Below are 27,275 nucleotides of genomic sequence, written 5' to 3'. Positions count from 1 at the left end.
TGGGAAGAAAAGGAACTACAACAGTACAAATAAAACAGTTTGCATTGTATACTGTGCTAGGAATAAGGAGATAAAAAGTCTTATTAATCACTATTACCAAATTATTCATTCAAGATCTGGAGCAAATTTTAGTAACTATTTATATCTGGATTTGAATTAAAGTAACATCTACTATTGTTTCCTTCTGTGGGCAAGTTTTCAGTTCCTAAATACAAGAGCAGCTTGTATGACTCCTTCGTGAAGACTACCCAATGCCATTCTCTTCATAGCTGAATTTTCAGAGGAAGATCCTGAAAACGTGCACTTTGCTCTAACAACCAAAACCAACAACATGCACACACACATAAGAGGTTCCACCCCAATTTCCTTGGCATATCCCAGATTATTTTTCTCTAAACAGGAAGCTGTTGACAGTTTCCCTGGTATTTTCAGACTACCCTATTTACAAGAAAAAAATCCCAACTTTTGTTTCAAAGTATAATGTTCTTTCCCGCTGTGCCTATTGTTGCTAATTATGCATGCCGCAAACAAGATAGAAACCAAATTCCAAACTACACTAGGCTGATTCAGAAGGGGTAACAATCGTAAAAAGAAAAAAAAGAAAAAAAGCAGTTAGTAACATATTGCAAGACTATGCTGGAGTCTTTAAACCCAAAACAATGCTGAAGGGAGGATTCCTGGAATTCAACGGGGAATGTTTGGCTCAAGCTGTAAAATCTGTATCTCTGAATAATGTCATGTTAGCAAGTGTTGAGCAAGAAAGGCGATTATATTTTAACTTACTTCAGAGAACATTAATCCAAATTTAACCGAATTCCAGAGACTCCGCACAAAATTAGCAACTAGAAGCTGCTTCACATTTTTCCCCCTGGTACAACAATCATTGCCCATGACGATAAACTTGTAGGAGGTAAAAGAGAGGGGGGAAAAACACAGTCATCTATAAAACATATAACTACTGTGTATAAAGCAGGCTAATTACCTCACACCAAAGAAGTGCAAGATTTAACAGTCCATGCTCTGCGGCCCCAGGGGAAGCAGGGGTGCGGCGGTAGGAGCAGCAGCAGGAGTAGAGCAAGCAGCAGCAGGAGCGGCCAGCATCCACCAGATTCTCCCAGGCCTTTGACTGTGTGGACTCAGCCACAGACTCTGCCTCCAGCTGACGTCAAAGTCCCTGTCACATGGCCAGATGAAAGCCAAGAGAGCATTGGTTGTCGTAGCAACCACAGAACGGCTCTGAAATTATTTCAATAGGTCATCTGTCACTGTAGGGTGTGTGTGTGTGTGTGTACACACGCACCCCACAATCATCACGGACAGCTCCCCAATGCCCTCAACCTCCGAGGCTGCGACTCAAACGTTGCCTACAACTTTCCTCTTTAAGACTTTGGTGTCTGTTCGTTACAGTTCCCTGCAGGAAAATGCATCTGTCGCTCTGAAGTTGCCACTGGTCTCGTTATCACAAGCACGAAGCATGCGTGTCTCTCTCTGGAGCAGAAGGAGAGAAACTGAAAAATCCTGGGTGGGGGGGGGGGTAGTTTTCTGAGCTAATTAAAGCTATTTGTAAGCAAAGGGATAGAAACAGAAACTCAAGGGGAGTTGGAAGAAAAGATGTCTTAACCCTGCAAGAATCCACGTCGAGGTCCTGAGACCATGCTAGCGATGGAAAGAAATACAAGAAACACGGGGGTAGTGGCCCAGAGTCGGCTGAGAGGATCTAATGACCCCGACACAGAGGGAGATGGGGCAGGGGCGGGAGAGGGGGGGAAGGGGGCTGAATTCCGGAGTCCTGCACTATAAAATGTCTATGCAAGAATGACGAGTAGTAAAATGGCACCACTTTAAAACGACCTCATGAGTACATTTAGAACCCGTTTAGACCCTCGTGGGGAGGTCACCATACAGGGGCCAAATCCTCTCCTCCTAATGCTCTCAGGCACAGTCCTTTGGGGCTCGGGGCAGAGTAAATGGGGGACTGCCCCACAAACGCCGAGTGCAGTGAGAGCCTAGAGCAGGGAATAAAGGCACAGTCCTGCACGGTCCCGCACGGTCCTGCACATTTTCTAACTTCAGCTTCATTTCCTTTAGCACCAGCCCCGCTTATTTCTAACTCAGGCCACGTGCTTATTTCCCAGGGCCTCCTCCCTCTCTATTAACAGGAAGTCAATTAAACAAAATGAAATGAAGGTATTCTGGAAAACACACGCAGAACATGTATACTCATTCAGAGGGCACAAGGGCTAAAAGGCAAGGGGAGAGAGCCTGCTCTCGGGACCCGAAGGAAGGACCTTTCCAGGCTAGTGTCATCAGGATTTCTATTCTGGCTCTTAAAAAAAAAAAAAAGTTGCTCCAGGGTGCTCCAAAATATAAAAGGAAGCTAAACCACCTGAGCCACTTGAAAAGAAGGAAATTTCTTCATTGTCAGAAATTGCTTCTCGTTGGACAATAAGACCAATGTCCAAACTGTGGCTATAAAATCCTCCTATTCCAGCTTTCTCTTCTTTCACTTCTGTACTAGCCCTAACTGGGAGGAAAGACAGATTTGTATCTGAACAGCTACGCTCCTGATGCTATTAGCTGTAGCAGTGCAAAAGTCAAATCAAGCTGCCATGCTACAGTGATTTCAGAGACAGGACAGGCGGGAATTTACCTGTCGACACAACAACAAGGGGCTCATTGAACCCAATGTCCATCTAGATGGATCAGGTCTCACCCGGGTCAGATTTCTGCAACAGCCACAATTCATCGTTTTGCAGTTTGTTCCAGCTATCGTTCTGGGTTTCTGTTCAGAAATGCATATCGTAGTAATGCGTGGAAGGGCAGAGAGGAGGGAAAGCAGGTCCTTCCAGACTTCCAGGGCCCCACCTCCCATGAGCTGCCTGCTTTAGCATCTCTCAGACTCCAGATCCCCTGGCTGCCTAACTCTTTCTCTTTCTGCAGCTCGAGCCTGAGGAAAGCTGCAGTACCCATCTCTGCCGTTAGGTGATGTCCTCTGAAACAAGAAGTTCTTGGTTCTGAAAATGCCGAAAATTCAAGGGCTTTCATTTGAAATTTAGTTAGAAATTTAGCAAAATCTAACACCTTTTCGTTTTGAATTTTTGATCATTTTTAAGACTAGGTATACCTTACTATAGATTGATTGGGCTTAAACTCATTATAAGTTAGAATACTCAGTGGACTGACCTTCCAAATGAAAGACAGATGCGCTTAAATCCTTCTTTCTGTAGCATGCTTCCCACCTGTTATCACTCATTTTTCCCTTGGCAAACTACCTAGGATTAGAAATTCTTCTTACAGCTAAAGAAGCTACCAGTCACCTGCAGCGTTGAAATCGTGGTGATGATCTCTTTGGAGCCAAAAGTTTCTACCAATTTGGCTAATTAATCCGGATGTAGTTGAAAATATTATAGGAAATACAGAAAAGGGTTTCTCCATTCACAGCCCGTCACATTGAGGGAATATATGTCCCTTTACTTTTTAAATGACAACTCATTTTTTTAGGTGAAAATGATTCATTGAATTTTAAAAATACCCATTCAAAAATAGTTCTGCACCATAGTTTTCACTTGCTGTATGAATGTCAAGGCTGCCTATTATTAGTTTGACCACTTTACCGGAAATAATTGATAAAAACCAAAGAAGGAGTCTGACTCAGGTTCACACACCTAAAATAACAGGTAGTATGGGTCACTGAGTAGAAAACTATAGACGGACTTTTATTTGATGTTTCTAGGTAAAAATGTTCCTGTCTCCCCATCTTAACATTAGTGGGAAGGCCATGGAGCTATCTATTTTTTGGAGACACTGGGTTCAAATCTCATCTGGGCAAGTTACTCCCATCCTCTGATTACCAGTGCCTACATCCTAAGATTGTTGTGAGGATTATAAAGTTAATGTATTCTAAAATTCGGACTCCCTGCCATTGGGTAGATGGCTTAATGTGTATGTCATTTCGGGTTTGTCCTTCTGACTCTGATAAGTCTACAAAGACTTATAGGCAAAAGACACACTCTTATTCATTTCTACAACTCACAAAGAGTGCTCAGTAAATGCTGAGTGTCTCAACTAATGGGAAATCACTGCTGAGCAACAGAAAGAAATGGTTCTTTTCTCCCCCCTAACAGAGAAGAAAGAGCCTCCCCTCAGCACCCCAAAAATGCAAAGGAAGGAAAAATAAAAATAAAACTGTGGAGTTATCACAAAATTTTCTAGCAATGAAAGGGTTTAAGTAAATTTCCCAAGTAAATCAAACTTATCTCTACTAAATCATGAATACTTTTCACGAGTGTTCATAAATTATATGCTGATGTATTTTATGGCTATTACTGTTGACGCTGGATAATCTTTTATAGTAAGTGACATTAATTGAGCACTTAATACATGTGAAGCATTGTTTTAAGTGCTGCAGAGATATTAAATCATTCACTACAATAACCCTAGGAGGCAGGTGTTATTTCTTTTTCACATTTCACAGCTGATGAACCCTAAGCATAGAGATGACAAGTACCTTGCCTACCTAGTACATGACAGAGCCAGGATCTATACCTGGAAAGCCTGGCTTCATAAATTCTGGGAAATAAATTACATTTGATATATTTTTAGAAAGAACTGAATTGTATCTTATGTTTATTTTCCACATGAGGATTGTTTTTTTTTTTTTTTTTCAATTTCTTATGAGGGAGAGAAGACCAATTTATCTTTTCTATATCTGAGAACTCTAATGATCTCAATCTAGTTTTGGCCTAATGAGTAATATGGCAAAAATATGGCAAAAAAATCTAATCAGGAAGATTTGAATCAAGGAAAATGGACAAAGTGCAAAGTGAAAATATCCTGAATAAAACGGTGCCCAAATTATTATAGTTTTCACTGAAGCAACTCTTTGGATTGAACTTGCTTGGGTAACTTCTGTTGCCCATTATGATGGAGTTTCATGTGTTCAAGCCAATATTCTCACTGAGATAACAATAAAAGCTGAAGTTAAAAAAAAAAAGTGGTTGAAGGCATCAAAGAACAGCAAAGGCAGAAAAATCCTTAAGTTCCAAGATCTCAGATAAAAGGAAAAATCTATTGATAGAAGCCCAACATTTTCCACGTTATCTGCTGCTTTTCTCCTCAAATTATTTGATAATTCTTAAGTGGTGTGGGGCTGCTAGCACTTTCGGAGACTAGAGAGATAAAAATTGGGAATACAAATATTTAAATGCACAGACGACTTTGGGTATTGAGATCCTGATTTTTTTTAAAAAAAAGGTATCAGAGAGAAGTGATACTAACTTCCTGAACTGTTTTCCCATTGAAGTATTTGCCAATTCCTAACTGATGTTAAGCAAAAGAACAAGAAGTAAAACATAAAACTGCAGCAAAGAGCATTAAAACATGAAGGGAGAGTTTAGCAGTCTTATAGTGCTGGGGAGACAAAAATTAGAGTTCAGGATTCTCCAAGGAGTTGGAGCTGGTCAACACCCTGAGTTTTCAAGCCTCCTAACTCAAAGGCTGTGCCATGGAAGTAGTGGAAAACAGGAGATAGAGGCATCCTCACAAACACCAGTACCCATCCTAGAAATTTTACAATGCCTAGTTAGATCAAGGTAATTTGTCCCTATTCTAACTATCTTCTAGAAAAAAAATTAACCCTCTCTAAAGAAAGATGACAGCATATAGAACCTCTATCATTTTTCACACACCACTTCCAATTCAGTCCAAAATCATTAATCATGCCAAGAGATAGGTCTAACTGACCAAAATCCAAGAGGAAAAAATAGACAGTAGAGACAGATCCAACCGTGACTCCCCTTTTGTAGTTATCAGACAGGGAATTAAAAATAGCTATAATTTTAATATGTTCAAGAAAATAAATGGCCAGAAGGATAATTCCACCTGTTAAAAAAAATTAAATCTATGAAAAAGGAACATAAAGAACATAAAGAACTGAAAAGTACAATAACTGAAATTAAGAATTCAATAGATCGGTTTGAGAGTAAGGAAGATATATCAAAAGAGAAAAATAGTGAAAGGAAAGGTAGGTCAGCAGACACTATCTAGACGGAAGTATAAGAAGAAAAGAAGAATGAGAAACACAGAAAACAATGTAAGAGACGTGGGACATGATGAAAGGCTAACATGTGCATTTGGAAGAGGAAAGAAGAGAAAAGAGGGAGGACAGAAACAATAATTGAAGAGAATTGGCTGAGACATTTCCAGAATTTACAACACAACAGATTTAAGAAGCCCTATATAACCCAAACAGGATAACTACAAAGAAAATCACACATAAATACATCATGACCAAACTGCTGAAAGCTAAAGACAAAGACAAAATTTCTTAAAAGCAGTGAGACCATAAAGTCATCTTAACTTTATAGGCAAAACAGAAGACTTTTTAATAGTAAAACTCAACAGTAAGACAAACAATCCAATTAGAGAATCAGCAAAAGACAGGAAGAGACATTTCCCCCCAAGAATATATACAGATGACAAATAAGCACATGAAATGATTTTCTAACATCATTAACCATTAGGGAAATGCAAGTTAAAAAAAAACAAACCAAAACCATAATGAGATATCACTACACAACTATCAAAATGACTAAAATAAAAAGTAGTGAGGATACTGAATGCTGGCAAGGATGCAAAGAAACTGAATCACTCATACATTGCTGGTGGGGTTGTAAAATGACACAGTCACTATGGTAAATGGTTTGGCAGTTTTTCAAAAATATTACACAGGCAACTACCATATGACTCAGTAGTTGTACTCCTGGTATTTCAGAAAATGAAGACTTAAGTTAAAAGCTTGCACACAAAAGTTTATAACTTTGTGATGGTCACTAATGGGAAATAATTCAGATGCTTTTTTTTGGTTTAAGATTTATTTATCTGAGAGAGAGAAATCACGTGTCTGTGTGTGTGCACTCATACAACTCGGCGGAGGGGCAGAGGGAGAGAGAAATCTTCAAGCAGACTCTGTGCTGACAACAGGGCCCAGTGTGGGGCTGGATCCCAAGTCCCTGAGCTCATGACCTGAGCTAAAATCAAGAGTTATTGCTTAACAACCTGAGCCACCCAGGTATCCCCAGATGCCTTCCATAGGTAAACGGATAAACAATTTTAGTATATCTACACCTTCAGACACTACTCAATACTAAAATGGAACGGACTACTGATACACAAAAAACCCTGCGTGAATATCCAGAGAATATTCCTGAGTGAAAAAACTAATCTCAAAAGGTCACATACTATAATGATCCATTTATACAACATTATTGATATGGCAAAGTTATAGAAATGAAAAACAGATTGGTGGTTTCCAGAGATTAAACTGGCTATGGGTGGAAGAGAAGTGCTTACATTGTAAAAATACAACATGAAAGATCCTTGTGGTGATGAAAGTTCTGCACCTTGACAACTTCTGTATGAACCTCAATGTCCTGGTTGTAATATTGTACTACAGTTTTGCAAAATGTCACCTTTAAGGGAAAGTGATAAAAGATATTTGGATTCTCTCTGTATTGGTGCTTTCAATTGCATGTGAATCTACACTTAATGCAAAATAAAAGTTTAATTACATTTTTTAAATGAGGATAACATGAGACATTTTCAGTCAACAACTGAGAGAATTTGTTTCAAAATTATTACAATAAATTTCTAAAGAGTTGTTTAGGGAGGAAGAAATAATCTCAGATGGAAACACAGAGATATAGAAAGGGCAACTGTTATATAGATAAATCTAAATGATTACTGATTTTCTAAAATGATGTCTTGTGGGGCTTAAAATATATGTAGATTCAAAATATAGGGCTAAGTTAGCACAGAAGGTAAGAGAGAATTAAGATGTTCTAAGATGCTTGTATTCTGATAAAAATACTAATTAATAAGTTTCTAATAAGGTAAGGATTCACAGTGCAATCCTTGTATCCACTAAAAAGAATAAAAGAGAAATGCATTCTAATAAACTAATAGATTAGGAAAATCATTTTTAAAATTACTCAATGCCCAAAAGAAGCAGGAAAGGAGGGAAAAAAAGAAAGAAAATAATAGGATAAATAGTAATATCAAAGATTTAATCTCAAACATAAATCATTACCAAAATACTTAAACTGATGAAATATTTTGGTTAAAAGACCACAAACATCAGATTGTGTTAATAAGCAAATTCTAACTTTCCTGAATATAAGAAATGGGAAGTGATATACAAACTACCAAGCAAAAGCTGGTGCAGCTATATTACTATCAAGAAATAGTAGTTGATAGTCATATAAGCAAGAAATACTACTAGAGATATAGAGGAAAACTTCATAATTCACTTTTCTGAATATGCATATGCACTTAATAAAATAACATTAAGATATAAGTAGAAAAAACCATAATCATAGTACTTATTTATCATATCTTTCTCAATAACTCATAAAACAAATAGGAAAGAAAGGTAGAAATACAGAATATTTCAATGACAAATTAAGCAACCTGGCTTAATTAACATATGAAGGATAATCTCAATTACAAAATATACATCTTTTTCCTCAAATCTATTTAACAATATTGACTACATGCTGGACCCTAGGTATGTCTCAACACATTGTAAATGATCAAAATCACAGAGTATACTCTTTGTACACAGTGGAGAAAAGCTAATAATCAATATTAGAAAGACAAATAGAAAACCTCTAAATGGAAACCAAGCAATACATTTCTAAGTAACCCATGCATTAAAAAGGTTACATTGCAATTTAAAAATATTTTGAACTGAGCAACAAAATACCATGCATCAAAACTTGCATGCATCTAACGCATTAATGGAAATGTGTAGATATGTTAAAACACACACACACACACACACAAGTTCTACTTTTAGAATGGCACTTCGAGGAACTCCATGGACCTGCTCCCCAGTGAAACAAGTATAACCAGTGAAAAATACTTTAAAATATCATAAAGTCTCTGAAAATCTTATTTATGACATATAGCCAACAAAGAAATGTTTATTCAAGAAAATGTGCTAAACTTGATAAGAACATTTAGAGTTTGTGGCACTTGAGTCATGACCCACTTCCTCCCCAATCCCTCAGCTCAGTTTGATGGAAGCTAAATTCTGGGAAATTGTGACCAATAAGATAGAGCTCTTTCTACCTCAATCAAAGGATATAGAACCTCACTGGGAAAGGCAGGCCATCAGCATTTCTCCTGTTCTGGTGTTAATTCCTGATGAGTACAGCTAAGAGGTTGGCGGCTCCCTTCCTCTACCTCAGACCCACTCACGGAGAGTATAGGTTCTACTCCAGGTACAATAGGTAAAAAAATAAAAATGCTGGGGCCTTACTGGTTTCAACCCAGTTCACTTGTAGGACAGAGAGTCTAAGTCAGAGGCTATCTGAGAAGCCCAGAAGCTACCACCATTGTCCAGGGCCCAGAGTAGTTATTCAGAGTTTTTTTCAGAGGCAATCCGTAAGAATACTCTGACGATCTTCCCAAGGGAAATGACTTTATTTGAAATAGAGTGTGGGGAAGTTCAAGTTTAAGGGTGCTCTTGAAAACAATGGACATTTGGGTGGTAAAAATTCATAGGAGGCTGATAAAAGGGCAAAAGCTAACCTGCAGACCAGTAGTTTACCAGAAAGAACCAGCTAAGAGGCAGCTAAAAAGAGCCCTCGTGGAGTCAAACAAACCACAAAGACTGGCCTTAAAAACCCTTTGATGAATGTAACTGGATGATTATGGAGCAATTTATGCCCCAGAGCATCGTAAGAAATACTAACCCAATCAGCAAAAAATTAGTGAAGCCTAACAGTTGGGTGTGATACCAAATGTGGCAGACGGCATAGCAGAGATCAGGGCAAGAGACAAGGAGAGCTGCATTAAAACTAGTCTTCCCAGGGTGAGTGGGCAGTCACTGAAAACAGTGGTACGAATAGCACCCTTGTATTATCCTCTAGGGTTTACTTTCATGATTGTATTTCAGTTGACCCTGAACCAATACAAGCATTTAATTTTTTTAAAGATTTTATTTATTTATTTATTTATTTGTCAGAGAGAGAGAGAGAGAGAGAGCACAAGCAGGCAGAGTGGCAAAGGCAGGGAGGCAGAGAGAGAAGCAGGCTCCCCACTGAGCAAGAAGCCCAATGTGGGACTCAATCCCAGGACCCCAGGATCATCACCTGAGCCGAAGGCAGCCCCTTAACATACTGAGCCACCCAGGTGTCCCTTTTTTTTTTTTTTTAAAGGTTTTATTATTTTGAAGCATTTAATTTTTTAAAAGGCTGAATATCCACACCCTAAGTCTCTACCTCAAGTAGTTGGGGAGAAAAAGGGCAAAGTAAAACAAAGAAAGTAAAAGGAAGGAAATTATGGAGACGGCAGAAATTAATTCAGTTGAAAACAATGTGCAATAGAGAAAATGAGAAAGCCAGAGTTGATTCTTTAAACAAATTAATAGAATTTATAAGCACCTAGAAGAATGAGCAAGAAAAAAAAATCACTAATATCTGTAATTTTTAAGAAGGACATCATTATGGATCCTACAGATGTTAAGAAATAATAGATTTCACAGGTTCTTGGACTAGAAGCTATCTTAGTGGTCAGCCAGTCCTATCTTTCTTCCAACCTGGTGCTTGAAGACCCTCCAAACAGAATGAGCTCTCTACTACAATATGTCAAGTCATCCATTGTAGGAATGTTCCAGCTGTTAGAAAGTTCTCACTTATAATGACCCAAATGTCCCTTTCCCGTCACTTCTACATTGCTCCTTGATGTTACAAAGAGTAAATAGAATCCTTCGGTTCACATTGTGGCCCTTCGGAGATCTAAAGGAGCAGTTATTATGTCTGCAGCTGCTAGTTGTCCCCCAATATCCATTTTCTCCTTCACAGAAATAGAATCCTTCGCTGGGAAATAGCTGCTCAGAATAAAGACTTCTCCAGCCTCCCCTGTAGCTTTGTGGCTTAAGGACAGGCGGATTGGATGTAAATGGATATGTCACATGTTGCTTCCAGGAACTTCCTTAAAAAAAAAAAAAATGAGCAAACAAACTTGTCTGAACCCTTAGACTTTTCTTTTTCATATCACTTACCATCCTACTGCTTGGGAGCATGGAGGCAATGGCCGCCACTGTGGACCATGGGGAGGTGGGCTGTATACCCTAGAGATGGATGGTGAAGTGAGCTGGAAGAAGCCTGGGCCCTGAAGCCTTCATGGAGAAAAGCTGTCATTCTAGTTCTACATTACTTTCCTCCGGACTTGTGGTGGTTGAGGGGAGAAAGAGTGAGAAAGGGAAAGTCCCTAAAAAAAATTTTTTTTGAGGGGCGCCTGGGTGGCTCAGTGGGTTAAAGCCTTTGCCTTTCGCTCAGGTCATGATCCCGGGGTCCTGGGATCGAGCCCCGCATCGGGCTCTCTGCTTGGCAGGGAGCCTGCTTCCACCTCTCTCTCTCTCTGCCTGCCTCTCTCCCTACTTGTGATCTCTCTCTGTCAAATAAATAAATAAAATCTTAAAAAAAAATTTTTTTTGAAGATTTTATTTATTTATTTGTCAGGCAGCGAGAGAGCACAAGCAGGGGGCATGACAGGCAGAGGGAGAAACAGTCTTCCCTCTGAGCAAGAAGCCCAATGCAGGACTCCATTCTAGGACCCTGGGATAGGGACACCTTATTTAAGCACGTGGCTGGCTCAGTCCACGGAGCACGTGACTCTTGACCTCGGGATCATGAGTTTGAGCCCCACCTTGGGTGTAGTGTTTACTTCAAAAAAATTTTTTTAAAAGTTGGGGATTTTGTGCAACGGAAATGCCACATGTTAAATAAGCTTGTGGAATTTCATGAAACTCCAGGAATTCTTAGAGAAGAAAACAAATTGTAATATATCCAAAAGCATTGCAGCAGAAGTCCTAGATAACAGCTCTTCATTTCTCCAAATAATGGAACTACTACTCTTTAGTTATAGTATTCATGAAAGACTCCTTAAAGTCTTTCTGGACACTGAGGAATCACATGGCTTGAAGATAAAGAAATAGGAGAAAAGAGACAACAATATCATTCAAAGAATAAAAATGGCCTCTTCTTTCACCCTGCCTGCATTTTCATAGATTGAATGAGAGAAATAAATTCTTTTTACAAAGAGAGAGAATTACTCATAGCAAACTAAGGATTTTGTTTTATAGAAAACCTGTCCACAAATCATCTTTATATTTGATTTCCCATACAAAAGAAAAGCTGCAAAATGCCACTTTTCCATCAGCAACATCTAATACATTTAAAGCAAATATTGTAATAAGATCTTTGGTTTTGCTTTTTTAGAAAGATTGCTTTAGAGCCATAACTCTTTCTTTGCTGTCAGACTGATACTGTTGCACATTTATAAGCCTGACTTTCACAAATCATCAAGGATTCTATTATTTCCTACTTCCAAGGGATAAGGAAATAAACCCAAAAGGAGTGAAAAATCTAGATGGTTTCCTTGTGGCGCCTGTTGAAAATGCAATTCCTATCAACAAGAGGGAAGCAATCCTGAAATTCATCTTTAGCCTGAAGTCATACGTTTTGTTGAGTTTTTGTGCAAATTGTTGGCATCAAGGATTTTTGCCATGTTAGAATGGAAAGGGTATGAGCTTTAGGGTAGGGTACACTCACTTAAATGTAGGCTTCCCACATATGACTTTTTATCTTGGTGACTTTGGACAATTTACTTATCCTCTCTGAGCCTTGATTTTTTTTTAATCTGTGAAATGTAAACACGAATAACTACCTTGCAAGGTGGTTATAAAGAATGATTTTCAAATTAGTAGTGCATCTGCTATAGTTCAAGAGACAAAGCTAATATTCACAACTAATTAAATAACAATTAACAGATATGCTTAGTAAGATCCAGTTTACCCTAAGCAGTGCTTTCTAAAAAAACAAATTTACTTAGAGTGTGACTTTCTGTTTTCATTGAATTCCTTTAAGAGTAAATTATGATAGTTCTTAATATCAGAACTATGAATCTATATTTCCATAGCCTATATTTCTACTTAGTAGCATTTAATGACAATTAAAACCACAGCAAAGAATCCTCTTTAGCCTATTAAATTATTTATTCCTCATAAAAGAGGGAAAATAGGACACTAGTTTATTAGTTTGCCAATATTAGCTTCGCTTCTAAAAACGCCATCCCAAAAAAAGCACATACCATATATTCCAAGAACTGCAAATTTATAGGTTTTTAAAATGCAACTATAGAACAAATGTTTTTTTTTTTTAAAGATTTTATTTATTTATTTGACAGAGAGAGATCACAAGTAGGCATAGAGAGAAAGAGAGAGGGAGAAGCAGGCCTCCCGCTAAATGGGGAGCCCGATGCGGGGCTCGATCCCAGGACCCTGGGATCATGACCTGAGCCAAAGGCAGAGGCTTAACCCACTGAGCTACCCAGGTGCCCCTAAAATGCAATGATAGAACAAATGTTCTAACACTATAAAATATGTGAATCTTGCCTTAATAAAATCAAATGTATCTAAATCTTAATGTAGCAAAATAATTAATTAGAACATTTAGAGCATAACTACTTCCTCTGGTGCATATAAAATCTAATTCAATTACAGAAAAAAATGATTGATTATAACTTTTTAGAAAGACATTTTACTAAAGGAGGTATCCATCTTCTTGACTATTGTCTTAATTATCAGACTGCTTATTTCACTTATTGTGTTTGGGTAACATAATAGATTAATACTCTCCCTTTCCCCCACCCTCTGAGACCTCTCTCTTCTAATCCCAGGAGCATGTGAGTATGTTATTTTACATATCAAAGGTGAATTAAGGTTGCCAATCAGCTGACCTTAAAATAGAAAGACTATTTTGGATTATCTGATGAGCCCAATGTAATCACGAGGGTTCTTAAAAATGGAAGACAGGCAGAAAGATGGCAGCTTGAAAAGGTCTTAGCCCAATGTTGCTGGCTCTGAAGACAGAGAAGGGAGCCATGAGCGAAGTATGCAGGCAGCCTCTAGAAGCTGGGAAAGAAAAGGAAATTGCTGTCATCTGAATGTTCATGTCCCCCTTAAATCCATTTGTCAAGAACTTAACCTCCAATGTAATGGTATTAGGAGGCGGGGCCTTTGAGAGGTGATTGGGTCATGAGGATGAAGCCCTTATAGAAAGGGTCCAAAGAGCCCCATTGCCCCTTCCACCACCTAAAGATACAGCAAGAAGTCTGCAACCTTAGAAGAGGGCCCTCTCAAGACCATTCTGGCACCCTGATCTTCAACCAGCATCCAGAACTGGGAGAAATACATTTCTGTGCTCTATAAGCCACCCAGTTTTAGATATTTTTGTTATAGCATCCAGACTCACTACAACAGAAGTGGACTCTGCTCATCCTATTCTAGAACCTACACAAGGGATCACAGCTCTGTCTATACCTCAAGTGTACCCCTGTGAGACTCATTTCAGATTGCTGACCTCCAGAACTGTTAGACAATAAATTGGGATAATTTGTTATAGCAGCAATAGGAAACTAATACAGGCAAGAAACTGTACTGTGCACACCTTCTAAACAAGACTTTACGGAGGAGATGAAGATGAGTGTAGACTCAAGGAGCTAGTAGGACAGAAAAAGGAAGAAAGCACATATCCCAAGAGAAGCAAAGCAAAGTGCCATGAGACCTCAGGAGAGGGAAATGCCCCTCCCAACTGGAAGCAAACCCACTACTAGAAAACCTGCTACAGTGTCTTGACAGCAGTCTTCCCAGAAGGCAAAGGGTTGCCCTACTTGACTTTTGGTCATTCCATCAAGTCCTCTGATTTGAGAAATTCTATCTACAAAATGATTTGTGTTGCAATAACAATATTTTCAAGAGCTGGCCTGAATGTGGCTCAGGTCAGAGAACATGCTGAATGGCAAGCAAGAAAAGAAACCAAGGGGCCACACTGCTGTCTTGCTATCATCTACAGTTAGGATATGACCCAGAATTACAGGAAAGGGTACATTCTCCGACTGGCTGGATGAGATGGTTCATGGCCAAAACTATTCTGGACAGCTGTCCTATTGAAACTGCTTTGAGGCTGTTTTAGTTTCCTGTACTCTTACCTGTGGGAAGCCACAACATTGTCACACTGTATCAACCAATCAAAATATAGATTCTCTCTCAAGAGGCACAGTGACCACTAAAAGGACACTTGGTGGAGATTCAGGGGATCCCCAAATCCCAGCCCCTCACCACCAGCACCAAAACAGTCTGTGAATCATGTTCCTCACCAAAGCTTTTAGGGCCTTGACTTTTTTACCTGTAAAATGAGATGTTTAATCAGTAAGTTTCCCATAATGTTAAGTTGCCAGTATCCCCAGAGCTCAGCCGTGGTATCAGCAACCTCATCAAGAAGCAAGAGCCCACAGTGCCTAGACGTACTTGTGCCCCCAGGGCTGGAAGGCATTCAGAAACATTTGTGGAACAACAAGACTTCACGCTCGCCTTTTCCTCAAACAACTTTTTGTAAGGGATTTTACCATGAAATCCTCCACTGCCAGTAGGGATTGCTGAAACAGGGATGGGAGAAGCAATGGTTGGGGTGGGGGGCGGTGGGGGTAACCCTCATCCAAGGAGCAGAATCAGGAGTCAAGATGAAAGGAAAAATTCTGACAAAGTGATCCACTTGGGAATGAGTAACAGTGGGACCTTCCAAAAGAAGGAGAGGAGCGGTCTGGAGTCAGAGGCACAAAGCAGGAGAACCCGGTTACAGCCTCTGAGCTCCCCGGGGCCTCTCTAGTTCCTATAGTTCTCCACGGGTTCCAGGAGCCATCTCAGCATCGTATCAGTGTATCAGTAACTTCACTTTTTGCAGAGTCAGCTAGAGTAGGTCTTCCATCCTTTGGAAGCGAATGAGCTCTAATGCAAACACAAGCAGCACATCTTTATCCTTCACTGAATTAGTGCCATTCATTTCTCAAAACTGGAAAAGACCCTGGAGATCATCGAGCTCGATTCATTCATTCATTTAAAAATCTTCAGCGAGTGCTTTCTGTGTGCCAGGCACTGTGCTAGGCCGCAGGAAATACAGCAGTGACTAAGAAAGACCCCGACCTTGGCCTCATGGAGTTGACAGCCATGAAGAATTACAACATTTCATAGTTTGTGCAACAGGAGAGCTCCCTGGTGCTAGCCCAGGAGGACCTAACTCTGCCTGGGATTTCAGAGAGAAGCTCCCTGAGACCATGACCCATGAGTGAAAAAGAGAGGAGGGAGACAAGCTGAGGAGTTACAAGACTTGAGAAAACAGTGAGTTTGAACCCTTGGGGCTGGGAGGTAGACTGGCACGTTAGAGGCGTTGAAAAGGGGCCAGGACGGCAGAATGCTGAGAGGACTGAGTGGCGCACCGGGAGTGAGCGACTGTGGAGCTGCGTGTTGGGGCTTCGTAAGCCAATGTAGCAACGTAACTGAGCCCTTGCTCAAAGACACACAGCTGGTAGGTGAGGAGAGCAGCCTAAGTCATCTGAGCTCTAAGATAAAGATAAATTAACATTTTTAAAGTAATGTTCATTTAAAATTTCTTTCTTTTTTTTTTAGATTTTATTTTTTTCTGATTCTAAAGGCAGCACATGCGGATTATGGAACAAATGTGTCTTTCATTGGCACAAAGACCACTACGCAAATGGCCCTAGGTGGGCTCAGGACACACCTTGCATGATGTACAGGATCACATGACGAACCTCAGCAAATCCATCCTCCCCAGACAGCAGACACCTTCAGAATGTCTTTCATTATCAGATTTGTCAGGTTGAGCTGAAAAGTCAGCAGCTTGCCCATTTTTACTGCCTAAAACTGGAGACTCGAAGATCACCTAGTGAGTCTACTCAGAAAAGTATCTCTGAAAAACAACATCCACACATCTCCTCATTTCTTCATGACTGGGTCTCCAGAAAATTCCTATCCATTTCAAAATCGGAAGATGGTATTTTAATCACCGCACCCCAGAAACCGTTTAGGACGCCCCTGCCTCATCCCCGCACTCCTGACGGCTCCTGTTCCTTGGTCAAATCCAAACTGCCCGTTTCTTTTTTTTTTTTTTTTTAAATATTTTATTTATTTGACAGAGAGAAATCACAACTAGGCAGAGAGGCAGGCAGAGAGAGAGGAGGAAGCAGGCTCCCTGCGGAGCAGAGACCCTGATGCGGGGCTCGATCCCAGGACCCTGGGATCATGACCTGAGCCGAAGGCAGAGGCTTTAACCCACTGAGCCACCCAGGCGCCCCCAAACTGCCCGTTTCTGATAAGGCTTCTTGTGCCAGCACAGAAGCCCCCTGTTCTTCCCTCTGCGAAGGTGCCCGGCAAACCTAATGGAACCAGCATTTTCCCCTTAGTTGATGTGGCGAGCAGACAAGCTGGGGAAGCCTGGGGAGCAGATAAAGTGCTCGATCAAGATGCCGTTTTCTTCACAGTTAATTGGTAGATCATTTTAGGAGTTCATGCCTTAGAATTTGTTCTTTCCTGGTTGTCATTTTGTTTCCATGCCACCCATTAAAAGCGTCTCTTTGCCCATCCTAGTGGTTCCCAACCTAATAATAATTATGGTTTCAGCCTCTTGCCTTGGGCTTCTGACAGCATAAATAATGCAGGTGCACAGGAATAAAGTGTGGCTATGCTGGCTTTTGCTTCTTTAGCCAATCTGCTACCCCCGCCCCCCCCCCCAAAGTAAAGAGACTGAATTGATAGAAAGATGCATTTACCATCCAGCTGCCAAGAGGGCATGGCCAACAATGAGGATTTCAGAATAATAACCCTAAAGAGAGGAGCTTCAGAGCGTCCCATTCACTGTGGCTGGCAGGCCTCCTGAAAGAGGCATTGTCCCCAGCAGGTCAGGTGGAAGACCCCTCCCATGAATGCCGCATTTTGCGGAAACGCAAAGCCATCCATTTTTTAAAAAACCGTCTGACACCAGAAATTTCAAACGTGATTCGGTTCTCAGGGAGCAATACTATCCCCTCACAGGTGTGGAATAATCGGGCATCAAAGAACAGCAGTCTCTCCGAAAACAGCTGCAGAGAGTATAAAGATACAATTTGTCCATTTTAAATCTGTGCGGTGGACTCCCCAGCTTAATGTTTGCATTCTGAGTGCTGTGGGAAGGTTGGGAAATCTGGCTTTCCAGCTGCTGGGAAGAGGAGGGGCCCTGAGAGGAGGGCTTTGCCATGGGCTTAAATATAATTTTTAAAGTGCTCAAGTATAAAAAGGATAAAACGTGACACAGAGAAAGGCTCAAAAATAAAATATTCCCCCCATTCCATTATGCTGCTCAAGACCTTTCCCCCATCCCCCCCGCCACCATGTTCTCTTCTAACCTTTAATTTGACAAATAAAAAAAACCAAACATAGAATTTTGGGGGTTTGTTTTACACTTGGCACTGTGCTAAGGGCTTCGTGTAAATTATCTGTTTGATCTTCACAATGGCTGCATGAGGTAAGAATCATTATTATGGGCTAGAGAAAACTCAGTCTTGGGAGAGTGGTCATCATTTGCTTGAGATGCCTGACCTCATTTGTAGAGTTAGACAATTTATGCCAGAGCTGGCACTCAAATCCAGAAGCCAAATGTTTTAGAAGCCAAAGGTTTTCCATTTTTTTCCATTCAATGTGGGTTAATGAATACCTTTTACAAGCCTTCAAAGTCTCCATATTTATCCCTTCCAGTTGTTCTGCAAATGCCAACGAACAGATAGCACAGTATAGTTAACCATGCCCTGCTTGTTGCAGAATTCAGTTACTCCTAGACTTTCCTTATCATAAATAGCAACAAACAAACGTTATATACTTTTTTCCTTTGACTTGTATCCTTAAGAATGATTCTAATGAGAGCGATTACTAAGTGATGGTTATGAAAATTGTTGTGCCTGTTGATACTATTTCTTTTCAGACTTTTTTTAAAATTTATTTTAGGGAGAGAGAGAGAGTGAGAGAGTGTGAGTGGGAGGGGCAGAGGGAGAGGGAGAGAGAATCTCAAGCAGACTCCACGCTGAGCACTGAGCCCAGCGCAGGGCTCCGTCTTACAATCCTGAGATCATGACCGGAGCTGAAACCAAGAGTCAGTCACTTAACCAACTGCACCACCCAGGTGCCCCTCTCTTCAGACTTTTAAGTAAACTGATTGTTTTAATTGTCACTAGCAGGAAGCAAATATACCACTTCTCCACAGGCTCGTAAGCTCTGTATCATATATATATATATATATATATATATATATATATATATATACACACATACATACACACACACATACATATACATATATATGTGTTTATTATATAAGTCAAATATAACATATACATAAAATCATATATATTTGTTTATTTATTGTTTCTAGCTTAATAAATACCAAATAATAACTTGCCGTCACTTGGATTTTTATTCCTGAACTACCGGGCAGGTTGAACATGTTTTCACATGAGTGTCTGTCAATTGTATGTCCTTGTCTATTATATTTAGGACCTCTGCTTCTTGATTCACTGAGGCTCAGATTTCAATCCCTCACCAGACAGAGCTTTGCACATTCTAAAAACAGATCTTTCTCTCCCCTAGTCCCAGTTGACCCTGGTGAGATGATGATGATGATGATGACGACGATGATGATGGTATCAGCTCAATGTTAATCTCACACCTAAGTCCCTGCCTTCCTCATGGGTTTTGTCCAAGCAAAGAAACACTACAAAAGGCATACAGAATCCTGTGCTATAAGGAGATTCAAGCAAAGAGCTCTAGAAGCTCAGAATGGGCATCTCCACTCATCGGAGTGTACACGGTTTCTTTGATCTCATAGTAACATTACGGTGGGAAATATACGTTGGCAACCTCTTTATTAATCCTATTCTCTCCACATCCAGGTATTTCCGGGGTTGTGAGCAAAAAACTCTTAATGTTTTCCAGGAGACAGGCCACCACACACAGGCTGGAAACTGGTTAGGCAGAGTTCTTGCCCCAGCTCTGGAAATGAAGAGCTGTGAAGCTTTTTCTGAGACATTGCTTTCTGGGAGGATAAAAGTAATTCTTATCTCACGTGGCTATTGTACGTACTAAATGAGAAATATCTCTGTATCACCTGGCATCTCTATCAAAGCACAGGTCAATGTCAGTTGCCTCCCTCTAAAACCTTTCAAAGAAACAAGTTATAAAAGATAAACTACAAAATACATTGCTTGATTTTTTTTTTTGCAGTCAGATCCCATCCTTAAATATCAGATAAATGAAAGCTATTGAAAATGTAAAATATTTTGCAGGATGAAAAGCCATGTGAGCATCTCCTTATTCATGAAGTGGGGCCGCGGGGAGTGATACACTGGGTTGTTCTCTGTCAGGTTCATCTAGAACACATTTCCCCTCTATGCAAAGGAGAGAGATGAGCCAGTCACTCGCCTATTTGCCCTTATTTCCATTCCTTCCCTTCTGGGCTCAGCTCTGTTCTGCAGGGAGTGGACCCTACAAGCTCCACTCTCCAGAATCCTCCCAACTGACCTCCAGTTGGATCAGGGCGGTGGGAGACACAACAGTGGGGGAAGGGCATGTGTCTGGAGGAGAGAAGCCATTGTTCCCTTCTGCTTCCGGCTATGGTCCAGCGGGGGTGGGTGTGTTCTGACGGAGCCCGGGGCCAGAGGGTGCTGGCTGTTCCAGCAGCACCAGGGGGTTTGGAAGCAGATGCAGACTCCAGTAGCTGCAATGAGTATGTGCCCGGGCCCTGGGGCACCCCCGCCCGTGTCTTCCAGTAGTAGCAGACTTACACTCTCATGTCGGAGTTAACCACCTCCCCCTTTTTGTTCCTTCAGGCCTTACTTTTAAAATCAGTCCCCTCCTTTATACCTCCTTTGTGTGACAGACCTAACATAGTTTCTATTTTTCTAATTAAAACTGAGCTGATGTAATTAGTCAAAAAGTGAACGAGAAATCCCTTTCTGAGGACTGGAATCATAGTCAACCCAAACAAAGCCCATAAACTATGGTCTGTTTTTATGAGCCTTATGGGGATATAAAAATGTCCTTTGATATTTTACGTTTCTGTAGAGTTCAAAAGTTTTCTTTTTTTTTTTTTTTTTTAAGATTTTATCTATCTATTTGACAGACAGAGATCACAGCCAGAGAGGCAGGCAGAGAGAGAGGAGGAAGCAGGCTCCCTGCTGAGCAGAGAGCCCGATGCGGGGCTCGATCCCAGGACTCCGGGATCATGACCTGAGCCGAAGGCAGAGGCTTAACCCACTGAGCCACTCAGGCGCCCCTAGAGTTCAAAAGTTTTCTGATGACAAATGGCACCTCCTCATAGAATGACAGGATATTTTTTGGCAAGGAGTTACTGTTTTAGGAAATTAAAATGTAGTAAGCATGTAAAATGCGAAAAAAATTTTTTCCTGCTGTTAGCAAGGCCATGAAATTTTCTACGTAATCAAAAGAGAAGAAAAAGAGAGAGCTTGGACCTGGATGAAAAACTAGCTCCTGGAACTTCCATTTACCCTCAATGTTCTTTCTTCAAGTCTAGGTTTCTATATGTAAGCCCTTGCCATTGGTAAATACCATTCCAACCAACATCCTGAGTTTTGGTCCACCTTGGAATTTCAAGAGCTCTTTAGGACAAAGGTATTAACAATCTTTGTGGCCCATCCTGGCAAGACTTTGAGCAAATACAAACGTAAAGATTATCAGTCTCCAGGCTTCTGAAGGTCAACACCGTTGAGAAAAATCATTTCTAGAAAGAAGAAGGAGCCAATGGGTATTTACACATCTGATAAGTCCTCAAAATACTAGAAAATTCAAGACTGTACTCAGAATGTGTTGTTCTTAACTGGGGGTTAAGATCAGAATCCAGGAAAGCCCTAGAGAGAAGCCATAAACTTCTGAGTGTGGTGGAAGATGACAACCACCCACAGGCAGCACTGTGGGAGTAATTATATAGGGCAATGCCAATGGAGTCAACTGAGAGAAAATTCTGGAAAGATCTCCCCGTCTGCCTTCCAAAATCCTAGGAAGAAAATTAAATGTAGCAGCTTACTTATTGATCTACATGGGGGCAGACTGCTTTTCAAATTTTTATTTCCTTTTGATCAGCTGTCAAAAGGAAACAGGGCAAATCCTACAATTATCTTGAACAAAATGTCATTTAATTGTCATGTAACTTCTATATTCAGTCAATTGTTTCTTTGTTCTGATCTCAAAAATAAGGGAAGGAAAAAAAAATACCTTCTGTAAGTAGAGCACAGAACCTATGCTCTGTTCTAACTGTGACCTTGGCCTGTTCCCAGCCTCCATATAGAAGCTGGAGTATGTTATTATTACTGGCAGTATTTCTTACTGGTAAGTGCCAACTTCCCTATCTACTGAGCCCTCTCAGTTCCCACTGGCCTTTTGTACCATGGTCCTGATGGTGTCCAAGTCTGTGTCCATGAAGGAAACATTCTCATTATTCTCCCAGCATGACAACAGCTTCCAAATTACAAATAAAACCATCACACTGGGGTACGAATATGCGTGGATCCTGTTTTACCTTAATAACCAGCTATAACTCTCTACTTATCCTCCTGCTTTATAGAAATCCTTACTTTTTGTTGTTGTTGTTGGTTGAACCACTGTTCCTGCCACCTCTTCAGACTGTGAATTCATTAAATGTACTGCTCTCCTTCATCAATAAGACCAGCTGAAGAGGGCCAAGAACTGTGTGTCTCCCCTTCTCCCATGTGCCCAGCAGTGTGAAGTCTTCCGTGCTAACTTTTTTACTAAATCCTGACATGAATGCTGTGAGTTGAAAGTATTATCCCCTCTTACAGGTGACAAAATTGGAGATAATCAAATTGATGCAATAGTAGAAGTAGAATGGGATGAACCCGGTATTTGAACCTGGGTCTGTTTGATCTGAAAATGCAAGCTCTTTTGAGTGTGCCAAACTCTGGGAGTCAGACTGGTCAGAGGCCATCATCATTCCACACAAACTAATTGTAAAGCACGTGATACTGAGAAATCTGGATGTTCTTAACTACGGGCATCACTACACAGTGAACTTTGCTTCTGAATTGTGAATCAGGAATCTTTCCCAAGAGGCAATTATATGGGCATTGTTTTTCCTCCTCTCCTTTCTTTATGAAGTGTCCCAGTGGGACTACACCCACAGATGCAGCTTGCAGAACTTGCTAGTCTTGTCCTACCCTACAGTGATTCCTCTGGGCTTGGAGGTCACCACCGTCTTCCAATAGCAAGCACTTCCCAGAAGGCCAGCCTTGGACCGCTTCCCGCATCTGCTGTCACCTCTGAGCAGAAGGCTGGGTCATCCAATTAACCCAGAACACACAGTAAGGGGGTTCTCCTCTGTTTCCAGTGTGCGCAGGACAGGATGTCGGACGTCACTGTCTGGAGGGCTTGTCCTTGAAGATCTGCCATTCACTGCACCGACACAGGGAACAGCCTGAGGGCTAAGGAAGTGTGACAGCACCTATGAAGACAGAGGGGCAGTGCCAACTGCAGGGTTCTTGAGTAATCTTGTTGGATCTGGGCCACCTTAGAATGTAGCTAATTGGAGAATAAGATAATCCTCAAGATGGGTTTTTCCACCATACCTGGGATAGCTCAAGAAAGAAGCTAACGGTCATTCTGAACTAGACCTAAATCATACTTTGGCCTCCAAGTTAATTCAGACTTCCTGGAACCTCTGGAACTAAGTGGTGGGTTATCCTATAGCAGGATAATATGCCAAGTTGTTCATTTCAGTTCTGTCCTTGCTGTACTTTTCTACCTCTGTTAAAAAACAGTCAGCAGGGTCTGAGTTCTCTTGACTGAGAGCAGGGATCCACAATCTTTCTGTAAAGAGCCAGAGAGCAAATCTTTTAGGCTTTGCAGGCCTGTCTATCTTTGTTCAAATACTTAACACTGCTGTTAACAGCCAAAAAGCAAGCCTAGACAATAAATAATGGGCACAGCTGTGTTCTAATAAAACTTTATTTAAAAATTAAACAGGAGGCTGCCTGGATTTAACCACAGGTCGTAGATTTCTAACTCTCAACTAAAGAGGATTTAGATGTCAAGGCCAAAAGATGTTAACTAAAGACTATCTCCCTTATGATTTTTGTTTCCAGAAATTAAAGCTCATGGAAGGTGCTCAGAGGAAGGGAGAGAGGTTAGAGCTTTGGATGGCAGAGAAAAGCATCTAGTTACATTAATAAAATATTACCAAGGTTCATGGGGTTCTGTAAGTAGGTGGGACCAGCACCCTCCCCAGCATTTGAAATAAATAGAGAAAGAAAATAAAATAAATGCCCCCCCCCCAAGTATTCAAAATAAATGGGTCCACAGAGAGGACCATGAAGTGGTCCTGGGAAACAAGGTATTTATCTCTAGTAATCAGTTCTATGTGTATATAGGGGCATGGTAGCAAACAACAACAATGACAAAACACTTCAGGAGAATATAGGAACTCAGTAATGAGCATTTCAGCCAAGACTACTTCACCATCCCTAGGATTTTGCTCTGCAAAAGACCTCCTGGGTGTTTCCATGATTCCTGGGTTGGAGGGTTACAAGGTATTTGGATGAGGACGCTCAAATATAACTGAGATTGAAATCATATTTAATTAGACTTTTTTTTTATCACATCATTTTATCACAAAATGTAAAATCATTTTACACATGTAGTGTAAAAATTCTTTTGTAAAAGAATTGAGCAAGCGTCTATCTGCTAATGCCCAGTAGAGCATATTATACCCAATAGACACTTGCTCAATTCTTTTACAAAAAACAGGGAGAGAGGGAGGGAAGGAGGGCAAAGGAGAGAGAGGAAGAGAGAGAGCATAGGAGAGAGAGGAAGAGAGAGAGCATGAGGGAGAGAGAGATTGAGAGAGAGAGATGGATAAGCATGTAGATGCTTTGGAAGCTTTGGATAGATTGAATTTTAACCATAAAATAAGAAAAAGCATAAAGCAAGATGGCTCGGTAATATAATTTCCTTTCAACTACTATTTATTATTCATAAAAATGCTAATTGGCAAACAAACTTTTCATAACCTCATTTAGGAGGGTCTCTGTTTAACAGTTGAGTGGACATCAGGATACCCCATAAATCACCGTGCCTTGGCTTTAAAAGCACTTCTGTGTGTAGAGTCATTATGGAAATATTCATGGAGAAATTTCAAGACAATCTAACTGCTCTTTGGAAGTACAAATAGCTATATAAGAAGTAGATTAAAGCTTAGTTCACTGCTTTATCAATGTATTAGTTTCCTGCGGCTGCTGTAACAACATTACCAAAATGTGGTGGCTTAAAACAACAGAAATGCATTTTCTTAGAGTTCTGAATGCTATAGGACTGAAATATGCATGGCTGGGCCAAAAGTAAGGTGCTGGCAGGACCAAGCTCTCTATCCAAAAGCTCTAAAAGAGATTCTGTTCTTGCCTCTTACAGTTTCTGGTGGCCGTCAGCTTCTTTGGCTTATGGCCCTCTCACTAAAGTCTCTGCCTCTGTGTCACCTTGCCTTCTCTTCTGTCTCTGTCAGATCCTCCTCTGCCTTTCACTTAGAGGGACACTCACGAGTGCAGTTAGGACCCACCCAGATAATCCAGGAAAAGAGCCCACCTCAAAACCCTTAACAAAATCACATCTGCGGGCACCTTTTTCCTCATATGGTGATACCTACAGGTTTCAGGGATGAGGACCTGACATTCGGAGAAGGCACTACTCAATCTGCTGTAACTCTCCAACCCAACAAGTTACTGAGCCCACAGCATTTGAGATTGCGGTTTCTGCTTTGTCTCTATGATCATGTGGATTGGCGAAAGACTCCCAAAAGACATAGACAGATAGCTATCCTTAAATCATGGCCACACGGGCCACTTAGAGGATCCATGCTGCATTCAACGGGAAAGCAGTGTCCTGGAATTGTGTGGTACAGTGGCTCCAAGTATTACATAGGACTGAAATGGTTTTCTGTCTGACCCAAACACCCAGAGTTGTATTGGGAAAGGAAGGATTCCTTAAAAATCAACCTCTGTGACCAAGAATATACACCCCTAATCATCCTCTTTCTCATAATAACACACTACCAGCTGCTACATTTTCCCTTTAATTCTCTTCTTTTTTTCCCAAAGATTTTATTTATTTATTTGAGAGGGAGAAAGCGAGAGCAGGAGTGTGGGGTGGGGCAGGGGGAGAGGGAGAAGCAGACTCCCTGCCTGAGCAGGGAGCCCAACATGGTTCTCCATCCCAAGACCCTGGGATCATGACCTGAGCTGAAGTCAGAAGCTTGACTGACTGAGCCACCCATGTGCCCTTCCTTTAATTCTTTTTTTTTTCTTTTTTTTTCTTTTTTTTTTACAGAGATCACAAGTAGGCAGAGAGGCAGGCAGAGAGAGAGGAGGAAGCAGGCTCCCTGCTGAGCAGAAAGCCCGATGCGGGGCTCGATCCCAGGACCCTGGGACCACAACCTGAGCCAAAGGCAGAGGCCTTAACCCACTGAGCCACCCAGGCGCCCCCCTTCCTTTGATTCTTAAACAAATTACGTTTTCTACTTCAACCCCTTGCATTAGCAACTTGAGAATTAGTTCTGTAGAATCCCCCAAATGGGCACAGTTTATTTCCCCAAAGGATATTTTATGGTTTTTCTAAGTGAGGCATTGTGATAGGTGCTAGGAATGCACAGTTCCGGTGGAGATGAAAGAGTAAGTCGGTCATTTCCATATAATCTAGTGATGGAGCGCATTCAACCACCTCCCACTGCCTCCACTCTGGCCCAAGCCACCTCAGACTGTTTCTCACCTGGATCTCCGCAAAGTCTCCTACCAGCCTTTGTTTCCGCCCTTGCCCCACCCGTTATGGACTGAAGGTTGTGTAGCCCGACACCCTGCCCAAACTGGTACTTTGAAAGCCTGCCCCCTAAGGTGATGGCATCAGGAAGCCCAGAGTCTGGGCGGTAATGAGGATGCGACGAGGTTGTGAGAGTGGAACCCTTGTGATGGCGTCAGTGCTCTTCTCAGACTCACAAGAGGCCTTGCTCCAGGTCTCTGGTTTCCACTGGTCTGGGTAAGTCAACAGTCCAAAAGCCTGGACAAGGGCTTTCACCAGATCCCAGCCATGCTGGCACCCTGTTGGACCATCAGTCTCCAGAACTATGAGAAAGAAATTCCTGTGGTTTATAAGCCACCCGGTCAGTCTATGGCCCTTACAGCAGCCCGTTTGGTCTATTCTCTGCAACACAGCCAAAACAGTCTTGTTGAAACAGAAGTCTGACCAAGTCATGTCCTCTGCACAGAACCTGCCAGGAATTTCCCATATCACTTGGACTAAAAGTCATAAGCTTTGCAAG

General features: G+C 41.1%; 1 protein-coding gene across 5 annotated transcripts in view; it reads right to left on the bottom strand.

Moving 5' to 3' along the window:
• Nucleotides 1-27,275, bottom strand: part of NCALD (neurocalcin delta) — a 371,716-nt gene that overhangs the window by 73,066 nt on the left and 271,375 nt on the right. The window contains exon 1 of one of the 5 annotated variants that reach the window (XM_046016606.1): nt 983-1,148. The exons of the other annotated variants lie outside the window; for them this stretch is intronic. The gene's annotated coding sequence lies outside the window, so the exon portion shown is untranslated. Of the gene's footprint in view, nt 1-982; nt 1,149-27,275 lie in introns of those variants that run through there. 5 annotated transcript variants of the gene reach the window in all.

Source organism: Meles meles, chromosome 1, assembly GCF_922984935.1.
Source record: "Meles meles chromosome 1, mMelMel3.1 paternal haplotype, whole genome shotgun sequence".
Lineage (NCBI taxonomy): Eukaryota > Metazoa > Chordata > Mammalia > Carnivora > Mustelidae > Meles > Meles meles.
The sequence above is the reverse complement of the archived record's forward strand: the minus strand, read 5'-3'. Positions and strand labels throughout refer to the sequence as shown.